This window comes from Pelodiscus sinensis, chromosome 18 (assembly GCF_049634645.1).
Source record: "Pelodiscus sinensis isolate JC-2024 chromosome 18, ASM4963464v1, whole genome shotgun sequence".
Classification (NCBI taxonomy): domain Eukaryota; kingdom Metazoa; phylum Chordata; order Testudines; family Trionychidae; genus Pelodiscus; species Pelodiscus sinensis.
This window is the reverse complement of record NC_134728.1, coordinates 3,803,415-3,816,518: the sequence shown is the minus strand read 5'-3', so window position 1 is coordinate 3,816,518 and position 13,104 is coordinate 3,803,415. Positions and strand designations below refer to the sequence as shown.

The window sequence follows — 13,104 nt, the reverse complement described above, 5'->3', positions numbered from 1 at the left end:
TTCTTCACCAGGGGTTTTTCGGTCAGACTGGCCAATGACCGCACGTGCCCCTAAAGAGAACCAAATTGCGAAGTCAAGTAAGGGAGAGACTGGAGCCTGCAGGCAGCTGCACAGTACTGGGGCCTGATAAACATGAAGTCCTCCATGCAGGGAGAGGAAATCCACAGCCCAAATGCAGAACATGGACTTCAACTGAGCAGCTGCACCTGCCCCCTTAGAACTGAATATTTTCCTCTGGTCTCTTCATACGGCCCTTCTGTGGCTTTATCATAGAGCCAAATGCTGCCTGTAGGGATGGTGTGGGCCTGTGGTTTGGATGGGAGGTGTCCATGGGTGGCAGGTATCAGAGGCAAGGGGGAGGCAACGACTTCCCAAACTGCCTGGCCCTGCCCACATTCCTCCCCACCTCCGTTCAGTGGGGCTCTCCCAGTCTCTGGGACTTGTCTGGGCTTCAGTCTCACCAAAGCTGGGGCCGTGTGATCCAGGACTGAGGGGCTGCCCACTGCACAGCACCCACCCTCCGATGCAGGGGGAGCAGCCTGCCCTCTCCATGCTCTGGGGAAGGCTGGGGCTGTGTGCTGCCCACCCTACCTGTGCTGGAGGGGAAGTCTGGAGCTGTGTGGCCCGCCCTTACAGTGGGGGGAAGGGTCTTGGCTCCCTTGGGGGCCCTTGGTGGCAGGTGTGGGGCCTCCAGTGGAAGTTGGGGGCTTGCCTCCCTCAGGCCTAGGTTCACCCACCACTCATGGAGGTGTTTGCACATGAGGGTCTTAAAAAATAATCCTCAATACAGAACAGTGGGAGAAAGCCAAGCACTAGAGAGTCCGACCCAAACATTACTACTTTCCCAAGACAGGGGGTGGAGGGACGGCTCTTGCACTCACTTTGGACTGGCAGAATTAACAGCAGGCTCTGACTTTCTCCACACTACCATGAAGCATCTATTTCAGGGATACATGGTCTCCTCCTTGTCCAGAGCAGTGACCATCATGGTAAAACCTTTCCACACAAATAGGAATGCCACGTATAAAATCTCCGTGCTCTGGAGATTAGGACATGCCCCCCTTCTAGCCTCTCATCCGGAGAGGAAATCTGTTTTGCTCCCACCATTTGCATTGGTGACTTGTGACCTTCCTGCCCTACGGGCTGCTGAGGCCACATCTGGAACACTGCGTTCAGCTCTGCTCACCGCGCTCTCAAAAAGGATCACATGACTGAGATGAAGAGGAAAGAGTGAAAGGCAGCCTGAACAGCACAGGGAAGTTAGTTAAACAGAGAGCTTCGAGAAACTAGGTCTCTGTGCTTTAGAAAAGAGAAGATTAAGCGAGATTTCACTGAAGTGTACAGAATTCTGGAGGGAACAGAAGAGACACACTACAAGCTATTTGAACTGGTGTCAAATGCAACAATGGAGGGCACGAATTAAAGCTCAGGAAGGGTTGGACACTAAAGGGATTCATGTGGAAATGTTTTATGCTGAGAGTAGTTAATACAGTATATGGAGCAGACTCGCCAAAGGGAGTGAGAAGAGCAACGATGTTAGGTTTGGAAAGGCGTTCTGAGACGTGTATTAAATGTTTTTTCGGGGGATTTGGAACTTCTAACTGCACAAAAAAAAAGGGTGGCACTAAATAGCCTCCTCTTTATCACTTGCGCTCCTGGGAGCTTGCTCGGGACACCACAGACTCTCTCTTGTGTTCTTGGTAGTAATAATTCTCAGCTTGTAGAATCTTCAAAGCCCCATATTAACGTTAATGAAGCCTCACAACACACCTGTGAGCTAGGCAAGAGTTGGGAATAGGCCAGCCCTGATTGCCTGAAACACTCCACTGTTAGTCAGCACCGATCCCACTGACAGAGGGTTAAATGGGTCCTCTTGGTGGATGATTATTTCTCCATCTGAATTTAAGGTGAGTGGACATGGCTTTCTGGAAAAAGAGGCTAATGTGTGGGGTAAAGAGACCTGAAAGAGGAACCCTAGGAGAGACCAAGTCTGGAGAAAAGATCTCAGCTAACTATGATGTTATTGGATTGTTGGTTTCTGTGTTAGTAAGCCAGACCCTGGATGGGAGAGCTTGTGCTATACACAGCATGTGGACTGTGTCTGTAGTGTGAGCAGGGAAAGGTATCAGTTCAAAGTGTTACTAGGGGACTTAATGGGAGTGTGCACTACCCTGGTTTGAGAAGTTCACTTCATTTTCAGCACAGACCCCCTGATTTAATAAAGCACACAGGGAACAACTACGCAAATCTTGCTAGCATGCCACAGGACAATTACCAAGAGTGCATATGCACACCAGAGTCTTGCACATAAGGATGTTAAATTGTGGTTAATTTACTAGTCGAGCAGTCGATGGACTAGACAATAGGCACTTCCCTGTTCCTCCTTTGAAATGTACAAACACCCCCGCTGGGGTTCTTGTGCATGTCAAAAGAGGAATGCGGAACACTTTGTGCAGCCCAGGGCCAGTGGGAATTCCTGCTGACTCTGGGCCACACGGCGTGCCAGCTTTGAAATGTACAAGAGTCCCATTGTACATTTTAAGGCGGAAGCGCACTCATGGAGCCTGGGGTCAGCAGGGGACTCAGAGTCCCCCGCTGACCCCGGGCTCCATGTTGTGCTGCTCATTTCAAATGCCACCCAGAGCCCAGGGTTGGGGACTCCCCAGCTGATCCTGGGCTCTGCATGGCATTTCCCCAGAACCCGGAGTCAGCTGGGGACTCCCCAGCTAATCCTGGGTTCCGCGGAAATGCCACAAAGAGCCTGGGATCAGCTGGGGAGTCCCCAGCTGACCCTGGGCTCCAGGCGGTGCTGCCCCTTTGAAATGCCACCTCAGCATTTCAAAGGGGCAGCACCGCACAACAGAGCCAGGGATCAGCTGTGCGGCGCTGACCTTAGAAGTACCCCCGCTTCCGTCCCTTGCTGCCCCCCTTTGCTAACAGAGGCAGCAAAGGGGGGGGGGGGAATCGACTAGTCTTTAACATTCTTACTTGCACATCAGAGATCTCTTGCATGCATCTCTACAGCTGCAGACAAATTTCCTGTGGGTAAGACTGTGCAGAGAATTACAATGCCCCAGACAAGTACATGTCCCATTTTCAGATTAGAAACGAGGAGTGAGGACAGTGAGTGACTTACCCGAAGCTACTAAAGGACTCAGTGTCAAAGCGAGGCTTATAACTGGCAAGTTCCTGGCCCCCAGACCATTGCTCACGGCACCCCGACCACACATTTTTCCTTTCATTCTTCTTCTAGAAAGGGTCAAAAGTGCACATACTAAACCAGAGAGGAGACTGAAAATATGACTTTGAGTGAATTGCATAAGGTCCACAAGGAGCCAAAACTAGAACACAGCTTTTTGTGTGCCCCGCTCTAACCTCTAGATCACACTTCCTTCCTAATTGCTCACTGTTATTATTAGCCTCAGCACAAAGCTGCACCGCACCACACCTGAAATGATTTGGAAGTGTTTGCTGGGGAAGAGGCAACATATTTCAGAAGAATACCAGGTCTGGCAGGGATTTTCCAGCTGACTGCTTGGTACAGGGTGCATAGGGCAAGCCCATCCCCAGCTCAGGTGCAAGGTCAGTCTGGCTGTAATTTCATCTCTGGGATCTGGTAGCTGTTACTTGCCTTGTACTCAGGGCAGTGTGAGGGAAATGTTTGGGCCCCAGGGCTCACCCTCCCCGAGGGCTGTATCCGTTTTGTGTTTCCATTTATAGCTTATCTGACAACTCCCCCTGCCCACCCCCACTTCATCCTCTCCCCTTTGTTTTCTCCCCACCCCACCCTGCATGTCCAGCCAACATGGGAGTCAGCACTTCCTGTTCAGGGCAGCTTATCAGGCTTGCAAGGGAACAGGGTTCAGTTTTCTGAAGTGAGCTGGCAGGTCAGATACAGGCAGGCCCAAATGCAGTGGGAACTGCACCCCGCTGCTGGAAACATGACGGTTGAGTGCCTTGGATGGCTCCCACGTGGACCAGACCCACCTGGGGAAAAAGGCTGCACCAGGTCACCTTGCATGCTGCCGACTTCTGAGGAAATAGGAAGTCACTGTGAGCTTACAGCCTGGAAAGAGATACTGATCTCCCTGTAACATGGTAGATTTTGTCACCCAGTGCCATACAGCTGGTATTAATAGTACCTTTCCGAGTACTGGAGGAAACAGGTAGCACTGAGTGGTGGGCTTGAGCAAATGCTGACCTTTTAATGATAACCACTGTGTATCACCCACAAGACTTCTCTGGCAGGCTGTGGTCAGCACCTATCACCTCAGCATTTAGGCTTTCACATTTTGTTTCAATACCATATGACAGAGATTTCTTTAGCTGCTGTGTGGGAGAACGTTTCAGTGGAAATTACCATGCATTCTTTTTGTAGCCCAGCAGACCATTGCAGTGCTTCAGTTAAGGACATGAGTTCTGTTCTCAGCTAAGTCACTTAGGGTACATGTACCCTGCAATTAAACACCCGCAGCTGGCCTCCCTCCACCCCTCCCGTGAGCCCAAATCAGATGACATGGGCCTGAATCAGCTGATATGGGCCAGCTGTGGATGTTTAATTGCAGTGTAGACATGTCCTTCGACTGAATTTTCAGCTCCAGTGCCTAAAGTTATGCACATAGAATAAAAATGACCTGCTTTTCAGAAATGCTAAGTGCCCACAATTCTCACTGACTTTAGTGGGTGCTCAGCATTGCTGAAATCATGCTGCCTTTATGTAGGTGCCTAAACATGGATTTAGGGGGCTTACTTTAGATACTAAAACTTAAAAATTTCAGCCTATGAGCCAAAATTTCAAAGAGTTTGTGAGCACAGGCTCTTGCATGTTATTTTTTGTGCAAGAGCTCATGCTTTGTATCATTTTTGTGTGTGATTTCCAGATTTTTCACTTGCACACCCCATTGGCAGACTAAATAAGTTCTGTAAATATATGTTTGTTATGGGCACAAGTTACTTGGGTGCCATTTGAAAATGTTGCCCTTGCCATGTCATAGAATCCTAGAACTGGAAGGAACCTTGAAAGGTGATCATGTTCAGTCCCCTGCCCCCATGGCAGGAACAAGCACCATCTAGATCATCCCTGATAGATGTTTCTCTAACCTGCTCTTAAATATCTCCAGTGCTAGAGATTCCACAACCTCCCTAGGCAATTTATTCCAGTGTTTAATGAGCCTAACAGTTAGGAAGTTTTTCCTAATGTCCAACCTAAGCCTCCGTTGCAATTTAAGCCCATTGCTTCTTGTCCTATCCTCAGAGACCAAGGAAAACAATTTTTCTCCCTCCTCTTTGTAACACCCTTTTAGGTTTTTGTGTGGTAGCCTTCTGTGGTACTGACAGTGTTGGAAGTGTTTTGTGTGATATCACAAAGTCCCCCAGCTCTTCAAAAACTCACTCACATGCTGAACCTTATACGCAGGAGTATCCTTATTGATTTCAGAGGGACAACTCGTATACATAAAGTTAGACTGAGGCACAAATCTTTGAAGAAATGAGGCCTATGACTAATAGGCATCAATTTCCTGACAAAAACTGTGCTTCGTAGATTTTTTCCATAAAAATCATGATCTTTATGCCACAGCCAGTCCCCAATTAAGCAAGATTTATTTCTGCATGATTTCTCAGATTTCGCTCAAAATGTGCCCTGTGTATAGGATTTTTTTTTAATGTGGCTAAGCTACTTACTGAATATCGTAAATAGTTTTAACCAACTTTGTGTAAAATAAAAGTCATACATTTGACTTTCAAATATGATGTACAATGACATTTATTTAAACTAAAACTGATTCAGTGCATTTTTCTGTCATTGCTTTTCCCATTTTTTATGACTTAGTACCTAGACACAGATATCTCCACACCAAATACTTTGAATTGCACACACTATGCTATTATGGGACACTGATAAAGTGTCCTGAAATTTGGGACACTGGAGTAAATCCAGGTCAGTGGAGGTAAGGGACACATGATCTTGGAGCAGATATACTTAATAGAAACATAGGCCAAATTTATCCATAGCAAAGCTTCACTGATTTCAATGGAGTTAAACCAGGGATGTTTGCCCTCCACTGTTTTAAGAAGACTTCATTCCTTGAGCAGACCAAGTAAATCTTTTAGAGAAATGTTTGGCTCAGGTGTTTTCACCTATTACCATTTTTCAGATGTGAGATCAGTGAGTAGATGCAAGCTGAAGCACTGATCACTCTCTGACTAATTTATGGGGACTATGAGTCATCTCTTTTGCTGGAGTACTAGAATTATGAGGAGACATCTCTCTCTGTTCATTCCAGAGAGGTAAAAGAATTGGATGAGGAGTGCTTTGTTTATAGTTCATTCATACATAACTGAAGCATTTTAGGAGACCACATTGTGCCCTCAGATACATGGTGCAAGACCCACTGTTTCAGCTGCCATTGCGCACAGATGGGAGCAGAATTTGGCTCATAGTATCTAACCTAGATAGCTAGTCTAGAATGTGGCCTCAATTGTACAAACTCCAAATTGTCTGAGTAAACCCAAAACCACACAGCACAGCCTCTTCAGAAGTTATATATAGTTTAACTGCTGTTTCTATTTTTTAAGCAGATATATTACTTGTACTGGTACACTATTTATGCAATCTACATGAAACAAAGGGCTTGTACACAAGCCCTGCAATTTGTTTGGTTTTTCCAGAAAACAGAACATTTCATGCAGACAATAGGGAAATCCCTCAGTGGAGTCCTTCCTATAAAAATGGAATGGTTGGAAAGATGGTTGGAAACATGACCTATGAAGCCAGGCTTCATGAACTGGGCTTGTTTAGTTTGGAAAAAAGAAGATTAAGGGGGGACATGATAGCGGTTTTCAAATATCTAAAAGGGTGTCACAAGGAGGAAGGCGAAAATTTGTTCCTCTTGGTTTCTGAGGACAGGACAAGGAGTAATGGGCTTAAAGTGCAGCAGGGGAGGTTTAGATTGGACATTAGGAAAAAATTCCTAACTGTCAGGGTGGTCAAATATTGGAATAAATTGCCAAGGGAGGTGGTGGAATCTCCCTCTCTGGAGATATTTAAGAACAGGTTAGATAGACATCTGTCAGGGATGGTGTAGACGGAGCTTGATCCTGCCTTGAGGGCGGGGGGCTGGACTCGATGACCTCTCGAGGTCCCTTCCAGTCCTATTATTCTATGATTCTATGGTAGGAGAAAGGTCTGAGTTTAATGAAAAACTGGTTTATTATCTAAAGATGCAGATATTAGCAATTAACGAGGGCTATTTGCCTGTTTATATCTGGGTTGCAAGGATGATGAAACATGGGAATGAAAAAAGAAAGGAGAAATCCAATTTATTCTAAACATGTCAACATAGTACTGTTGGGTTCCAGAAAAAATTGCCCATGTCATTTGTTCTCTCCAGGGCTGTGTCCAGACTCAGGGGGTTTTTCGAAAAAAGTAGCCTTTTTTCGAAAAAGCCTCACCTGCGTCTAGACTGCAGCCGCGTTCTTTCGAAATTAAATCGAAAGAATGCGGCTTTTCTTTCGATGGTGGTAAACCTCATTTCACGAGGAAGAACGCCTTCTTTCGAAAGTTCCTCTTTCGAAAGAAGGCGTTCTTCAATGTAAATAGGGCTTCTTCGAAAGAGAGCATCCAGACTCACTGGATGCTTTCTTTCGAAAAAGCAAGCCACTTTTTCGAAAGTTCAACGTGCAGTCTAGACGCGCTCTTTCGAAAGTATCTTTCGAAAGAGGCTCTTTCGAAAGAGGCTTGCAGTCTAGACATAGCCCAGATGTACAGCGAGTCCATCTTAAATAAAGATCTGCAAAAAGAAAACTTCTGATCAAAGGATCAAAGAACCCACCTTGGGATTTCAAAGCCGCAGCACCACACAGCTGATACCTGGCTCAGCTGTCTGGCACTGCCGATTTGAAGTACCCCTTCTTCCCGCCACCTTTGATGCCTCTATCTGATAGAGGCAGCAAGGTGGGGGGGAAATCAACTAGTCGACTGACTAGTCCTTAACATCCTTATTCCGGATTATGACAAACTTGGAATGGGACCTGAATTTTGCAGCTTGGCCTCTTCTCTAAGTTGAACATTTTGAGGGGAATGTATTTTTGGAGCATAAAAGATCTAAGTCGGGCCAATTCCTTTCAAGAACTCCACCAAAGGAGGTCAGCAGGATGTGGCTGGTTAAATATGGTACAAATGAACATTATTCCCCCCCCCTCAAGTTTACAAACTTGAGGACCATTTCTTGTTGCTTCCTACTATTTGAATACTTAGTGTTTGCTCCTCTCTAATGATGTGCCTTGGTGAATAATGAAGAAATAATTTTAGCCCAGTTCTGTTCTTCAGTGCACAGAATAAAACTAAAACGTTGTGCATCTAGTAACACAAAGAGAAATAGATTTAACATGCAAGCAGTTGAACAGCAGATGATGTTAATGAGAAAAAATAAGTGTGTGTGGCGGGAGGGGGAAAAGGATGGGGTTGGAGAGAGGGAATTTTATCCTCCTAGGGTTTTTGTAACTTTCATTCACCATATTTAGTAGGATTGTGATTTGCCCTTACTAGCTCATGGAGAATTCTCCCATGTGTTTACTCCCACAACCTAGTGAATGCCTCCTTACACATCACGGAAAAAATACAATTGACATGTTGACTCCCACTAGAGAAGGAATTCTCACTCACCAAGCAAGCACTGGCTGGGAATATGTCTTTGAGAAAGAGAGAGAGACAAATACTTTTTCATTAGCTCAGTTTAAATGTGGTTTACTCCTAGAATGACCTGGTCAGGGTTGCACATCACCTCCCTTTTTTCCTTTATGGTTCCCTGACAAAGAAACCGGATGACCTTTGATTCAGTGTAATATGGACAGGAATGTGGTTCCTTTTAACCTTAACTTTTGACATCAGATGTTTGGAAGGAAACTGGTTGTAAAAGGTGAGAGTCCCAGTCAAAATGCTTCCCTCTCTGGTCAGAAAGCAATAGGCTTTGAGAATTGGGATTTGATTGTATGCTGCATAGAAAACTCTGTCAGAATGGCCTCTTGAAAATAAGAACTCTGATGAAGCAGCTTCTCAGCTCAAAATGTGTGTTATTTGGTTTTGCACATATCTTAGGATACAAGAGAAAATGGGCAATTCAGCCATTTGAGATTTTGTCTTGGTCCCCAGTACAACACATTCTGAACTTGGCAAAATTAGAAAGAGCTAGAAGAAATGACTTTGTATTTATCGAATACAATGTCTGTTATGGATTATAGATACATAGGGGGATGGATGTGTCACGAGTTGCACGGGGGACTGGGAGTGAGGATACTTGAGAAGTACTCATGGGATCTGCAACTCTAAATCAGTTTCCTAGCACATGTGCGCAAAAATGAGGGCCTAATTTGTGTACACACTTATTGTGACTAGATGATCAGCATTTGCACATGCTCATATCATGACTGTGTCTGTAGAGTAAGCATGCAAATAACAGAATGCATTAAAGTGTTATATTCCTTATCACGAGAGAGCTGCCCGCAAGAATGTGACTTCTAAATGCTTCTTTGGTATTAAAAACTAAGGCTGCAGAGATAAACGCCTCAACGTCCCTGGGCATAGTGGTCTGGATGTATGATCTTTGTGATTTGGCAGCCTTGGAAAGGGTGGGATACAGAAGAGTTACATTCAATCTGAAAACATGTGGTCTTTAATCTTTGACATACATTATCAATGGTCCATTGTTATACACTGTTAAATTCTGTATCATGCTTCCAGTTGACATGCTCTTCATTCACCACACACTTCTTGGAGCACACCTAAGGTGACCAGATGTCCCAATTTTATAGGGACAGACCCATTATTTGGGGCTTTGTCTTAGATAGGTGCCTACTGCCCCCTGGATCCTGTCCCAATTTTTCACATTCTCGTCCTTTTCCTGTCTTTTTTTTCCTCTTCTCTCTTCTTTTCCCACTGTCAGTTCTTTTCTTCTTTCTGGGGAGCAGCTTCCTTTCTTCTGAGGACAGATTGTATAACTGTACACTTACTTAAAATGCAATACAAACTGCTAATCAAAACAAAGAAACAAAAAGCCTACCTCTGGACAGCAAAATACAGGCTAAAGTGTATTAAACCCTTCCAGCTTGCTTTCCCCATCCCTTTGTGTTGAGCAGCTTCAGGAAACTCAGCCTTTTTCTACCCTCCCCCTCTTTGAAAGCATTCCCCAGGGCAGTGCCCAGTCTGCAGCTGCTGCAGCTCATGGGGGAGTGAGTCCAACATGACACACACAACTAAATAAATACTTTCCTCTAACAAAGAAGAGGAAGAAATCTGGGTAGGGGTAGATCTAGGGCATGCATGCTTGGAATTAAAGGAGTCCAGGGGTTAAAGGGGAATTCCTGCCTGGAATCAGAGTTTTGGAAAGAGAAGAGACCAGGAAAAGAATAATAGGATGGTTTGCTGCTGGAATCAAGAAGAACCCAGGGATAAGACAGTGTGTTATACACATACATAGCTATAGTTATATGGCCTGATTTAAGGTGTTCCTCCCCCACGACCAAGCTTCTACTTGTGCACCTGTAATTGTAGGCACTGGGATTCAGCTTTAAAGCATAAGAACAGCCGTACTGGGTCAGACCAAAGGTCCATCTAGCCCAGTAGCCTGTCTGCCAACAGTGGCCAATACCAGGTGCATACAGCTACTGCAAGCCCAGTGGAAATATCCTAGTATCTGTAGGTACATGTAAGGATAAATTCACATGTAAAACCCATCTGATAATTTAACATGGATAATGGGGATTTGTGTGTTAAAACTATCACAGTGCACACTGGTGGCAGAAACTTTGAACTGAACATGCACAGATGTGCACACACAAGAATGAGTTTGCATAAAAAGAGGCGGGTTCTAAAAACCAGACCCATTACTTTTAATTTTGAATTCCCTAAGCTAAGAACTGCACCCTTCGTTATATACATAGACAATTACTGCAAACTGTTCATTTGCATTTTAATGGAATTCCTTCTAGGAAGACGTTAGTGGGACTCCTTTAGCAATACAAAAGAAAAGGTAATTGAAAAATATACTGGAGTTAAGACATTTCACTTTCACTAATTAGTTGCAATGGGTTTTTTTTCTCCAAAATAAAACTTTGGATTTTTTAGGGGTGGGCTGGAGTAGGAAGAAAGACATGTTGGAACACCTGTTTATCCACTTTAAAACAGAGTAGGGATCAAAAGATCCTTTTAGAAATGCACTTAAGTAAAGAGTAGGTTTTCATTTGACCCAATATCTGTTGCATGGGAAAAATATTCTAAATAAGTTACCTTGTATATACTATGATTTGAGGAAAAGGAAATTAGGGAGCAGCTTCTCAGAGCTTAGAACACAATTGTCTGTGCAATTACTAAGGTTACACACACAAATCAGATAACTACACATAAATGGCCACTTTCAGTTATTTGCATACATAGTTACTCAATTTGTGTGCATAATCACAGTAAGTGAACGCACTTCAATACTTTGGACATTTGGACCTACATCTGTCCAGCTAAATCCTTCTCCATTACAACTGAACACCACCACAGCTGCTGTCTTGCCTGTTAAAGCCATTGGAAGAGTGGGGTACCTTCCTGCATGCTCCAGAGCACTTCGCTAGCTCCCATGAACGATGGGACAGATCATTTTTGCTGTTCTAGTCAAAGGACCACATTGGACCCAGTTATCCTAGCTATACTTGGCACATAGATGATGTTTGTCAGCCATGGTTCGCAAGGCATCCTACATAAGCCAGTTACGCATCCTCTCCATTTTACTGTGGCAGACTGGCAGAAAACAATTCTCCTGACTCCCAGCCACGTTCTCTGCTCAACCCCCCACTTGCAGTGTCCTTGAAGCCAGGGGGCTCTGACGCGAGCAGGGAGGTGGCCTTGTTCCGGGGGAACAACTTCTCCTTTCTGAGGAGCCCTGCTTCGCGTGTCACTCAGTTACAGCCCGTGACTTGCCGAGCAGAAAGCCCCCGTGGGCAGCGACAGACGCGCATCCAAGGAGCGAGGTGACCCCACCCGGCTTGCCCGAGTGGGCTCGTCCCCAGGGAGCTGAGCTGAACCTCCCCTGGCTACAGCAGGGCCTGGCGGCCTCGGCGCGTGTATCGCTCACACACGAGTCACTATGTCCACGGCCAGCGGCACGAAACCGGGCGGGGGCGCAACCTCGCGCCGGGTAAATAACCGGACACTCACCGTCCCCGCCGGCTCGCTCCTCACGGTGCCTGGCGGCGCGGCCCGGGGGAGCATTTCCCCGTGGGGGGAGGGGGGGGGAACCGACCTTTACTGACATTTAAGCCGCTTGGCCCGGCGTGAGGGGAGCCGTTCAACCCGCCAGCGCCCTGCTTGCCCGGGGGCAACACCCGTGGGCGGGAACTAGAAACCCCTCAGGGGCGCGGGCCGAAGGGGTCGCCGGCAGCCCCACAGCAGGGGCGACGCGCCCAGCCTCTTAACGGAGTCTCTCCCATGATGCTCCGCGCCCTACCCTCACTTCCGGTGTCCGGCCGTGGCAGCTGCTGACGGCGCCCCTTCTCCCCTGGCGCAAGGGAGACGGGAGAGAAGGGGGGGGGCGGGGCGAGGGGCGGGGCTTACGAAGGCCTGTGCCCGGCGTCATCCAGTGGGAGCGCAGCAGGGGAGGGAGGGCAGGCCGCACGCGCCCCTAGGGCCACGCCCCCCTCCCCTCACCGGTCTCGGGCCCGCGCCCGCGCGCCCGCCGCTTGGGAGCGCGCGCTAGGGGGAGCGGCGGGAGCGCGCCCCGCCTCCCCCCCCCCCTCCCCCGGCTTTCCCCCCTTCATCCCCACCCGGGAGGAGAGACATTGAGTGACCGAAGGAGCCAAAGCTCCGGCCGCTCCGAGACCCCGCTCTCCTGCCCGGGGCCCAGGTAAGCGAGCCCCCCTCAGCCTGGCTCCCCCTGCCCCCCGGGGGCTTGGCATGGCTCCCCCTGAGGAGAGGGGGCGGCCGGCCCGGGCGTGACCCCCCCACTCCGCTCTCCCCGCTTCTCAGGGGGGAGGGGCTCGGCCCGGACCCCCGAGCGACCTGCCGTCCCCAGCCCGGTCCGGGGTCCCCCCCAGCGCCGCTGAGCGCGGGGTCCCGGGGCGTCC

The 13,104-nt window shown here is 47.5% G+C and overlaps 1 protein-coding gene and 2 long non-coding RNA genes across 6 annotated transcripts in view; 1 reads left to right on the top strand and 2 right to left on the bottom strand.

Annotated features, from left to right (window-relative positions):
• Window positions 1–12,578, bottom strand: part of LOC142818830 (uncharacterized) — a 61,971-nt gene extending 49,393 nt beyond the window's left edge. The window contains exon 1 of the long non-coding RNA XR_012896480.1: window positions 12,489–12,578. This is a non-coding gene — a long non-coding RNA (uncharacterized LOC142818830). The remainder of the gene's footprint in view (window positions 1–12,488) is intronic.
• LOC112547378 (uncharacterized) lies at window positions 9,644–12,482 on the bottom strand. Its single transcript, XR_003091116.2, has 2 exons — window positions 12,200–12,482; window positions 9,644–9,977 (listed from the first exon to the last, which is right to left on the bottom strand). It is a non-coding gene; the product is annotated as an uncharacterized LOC112547378 (long non-coding RNA).
• Window positions 12,579–12,592: 14 nt separating the features above from the next.
• Window positions 12,593–13,104, top strand: part of ZBTB46 (zinc finger and BTB domain containing 46) — a 110,682-nt gene continuing 110,170 nt past the window's right edge. For 2 of the 4 annotated variants that reach the window (XM_075900978.1, XM_075900976.1), the window contains exon 1: window positions 12,596–12,884. The gene's annotated coding sequence lies outside the window, so the exon portion shown is untranslated. Of the gene's footprint in view, window positions 12,885–13,104 lie in introns of all 4 variants that reach the window. The other 2 variants (XM_075900979.1, XM_075900980.1) reach the window with 2 other exon arrangements.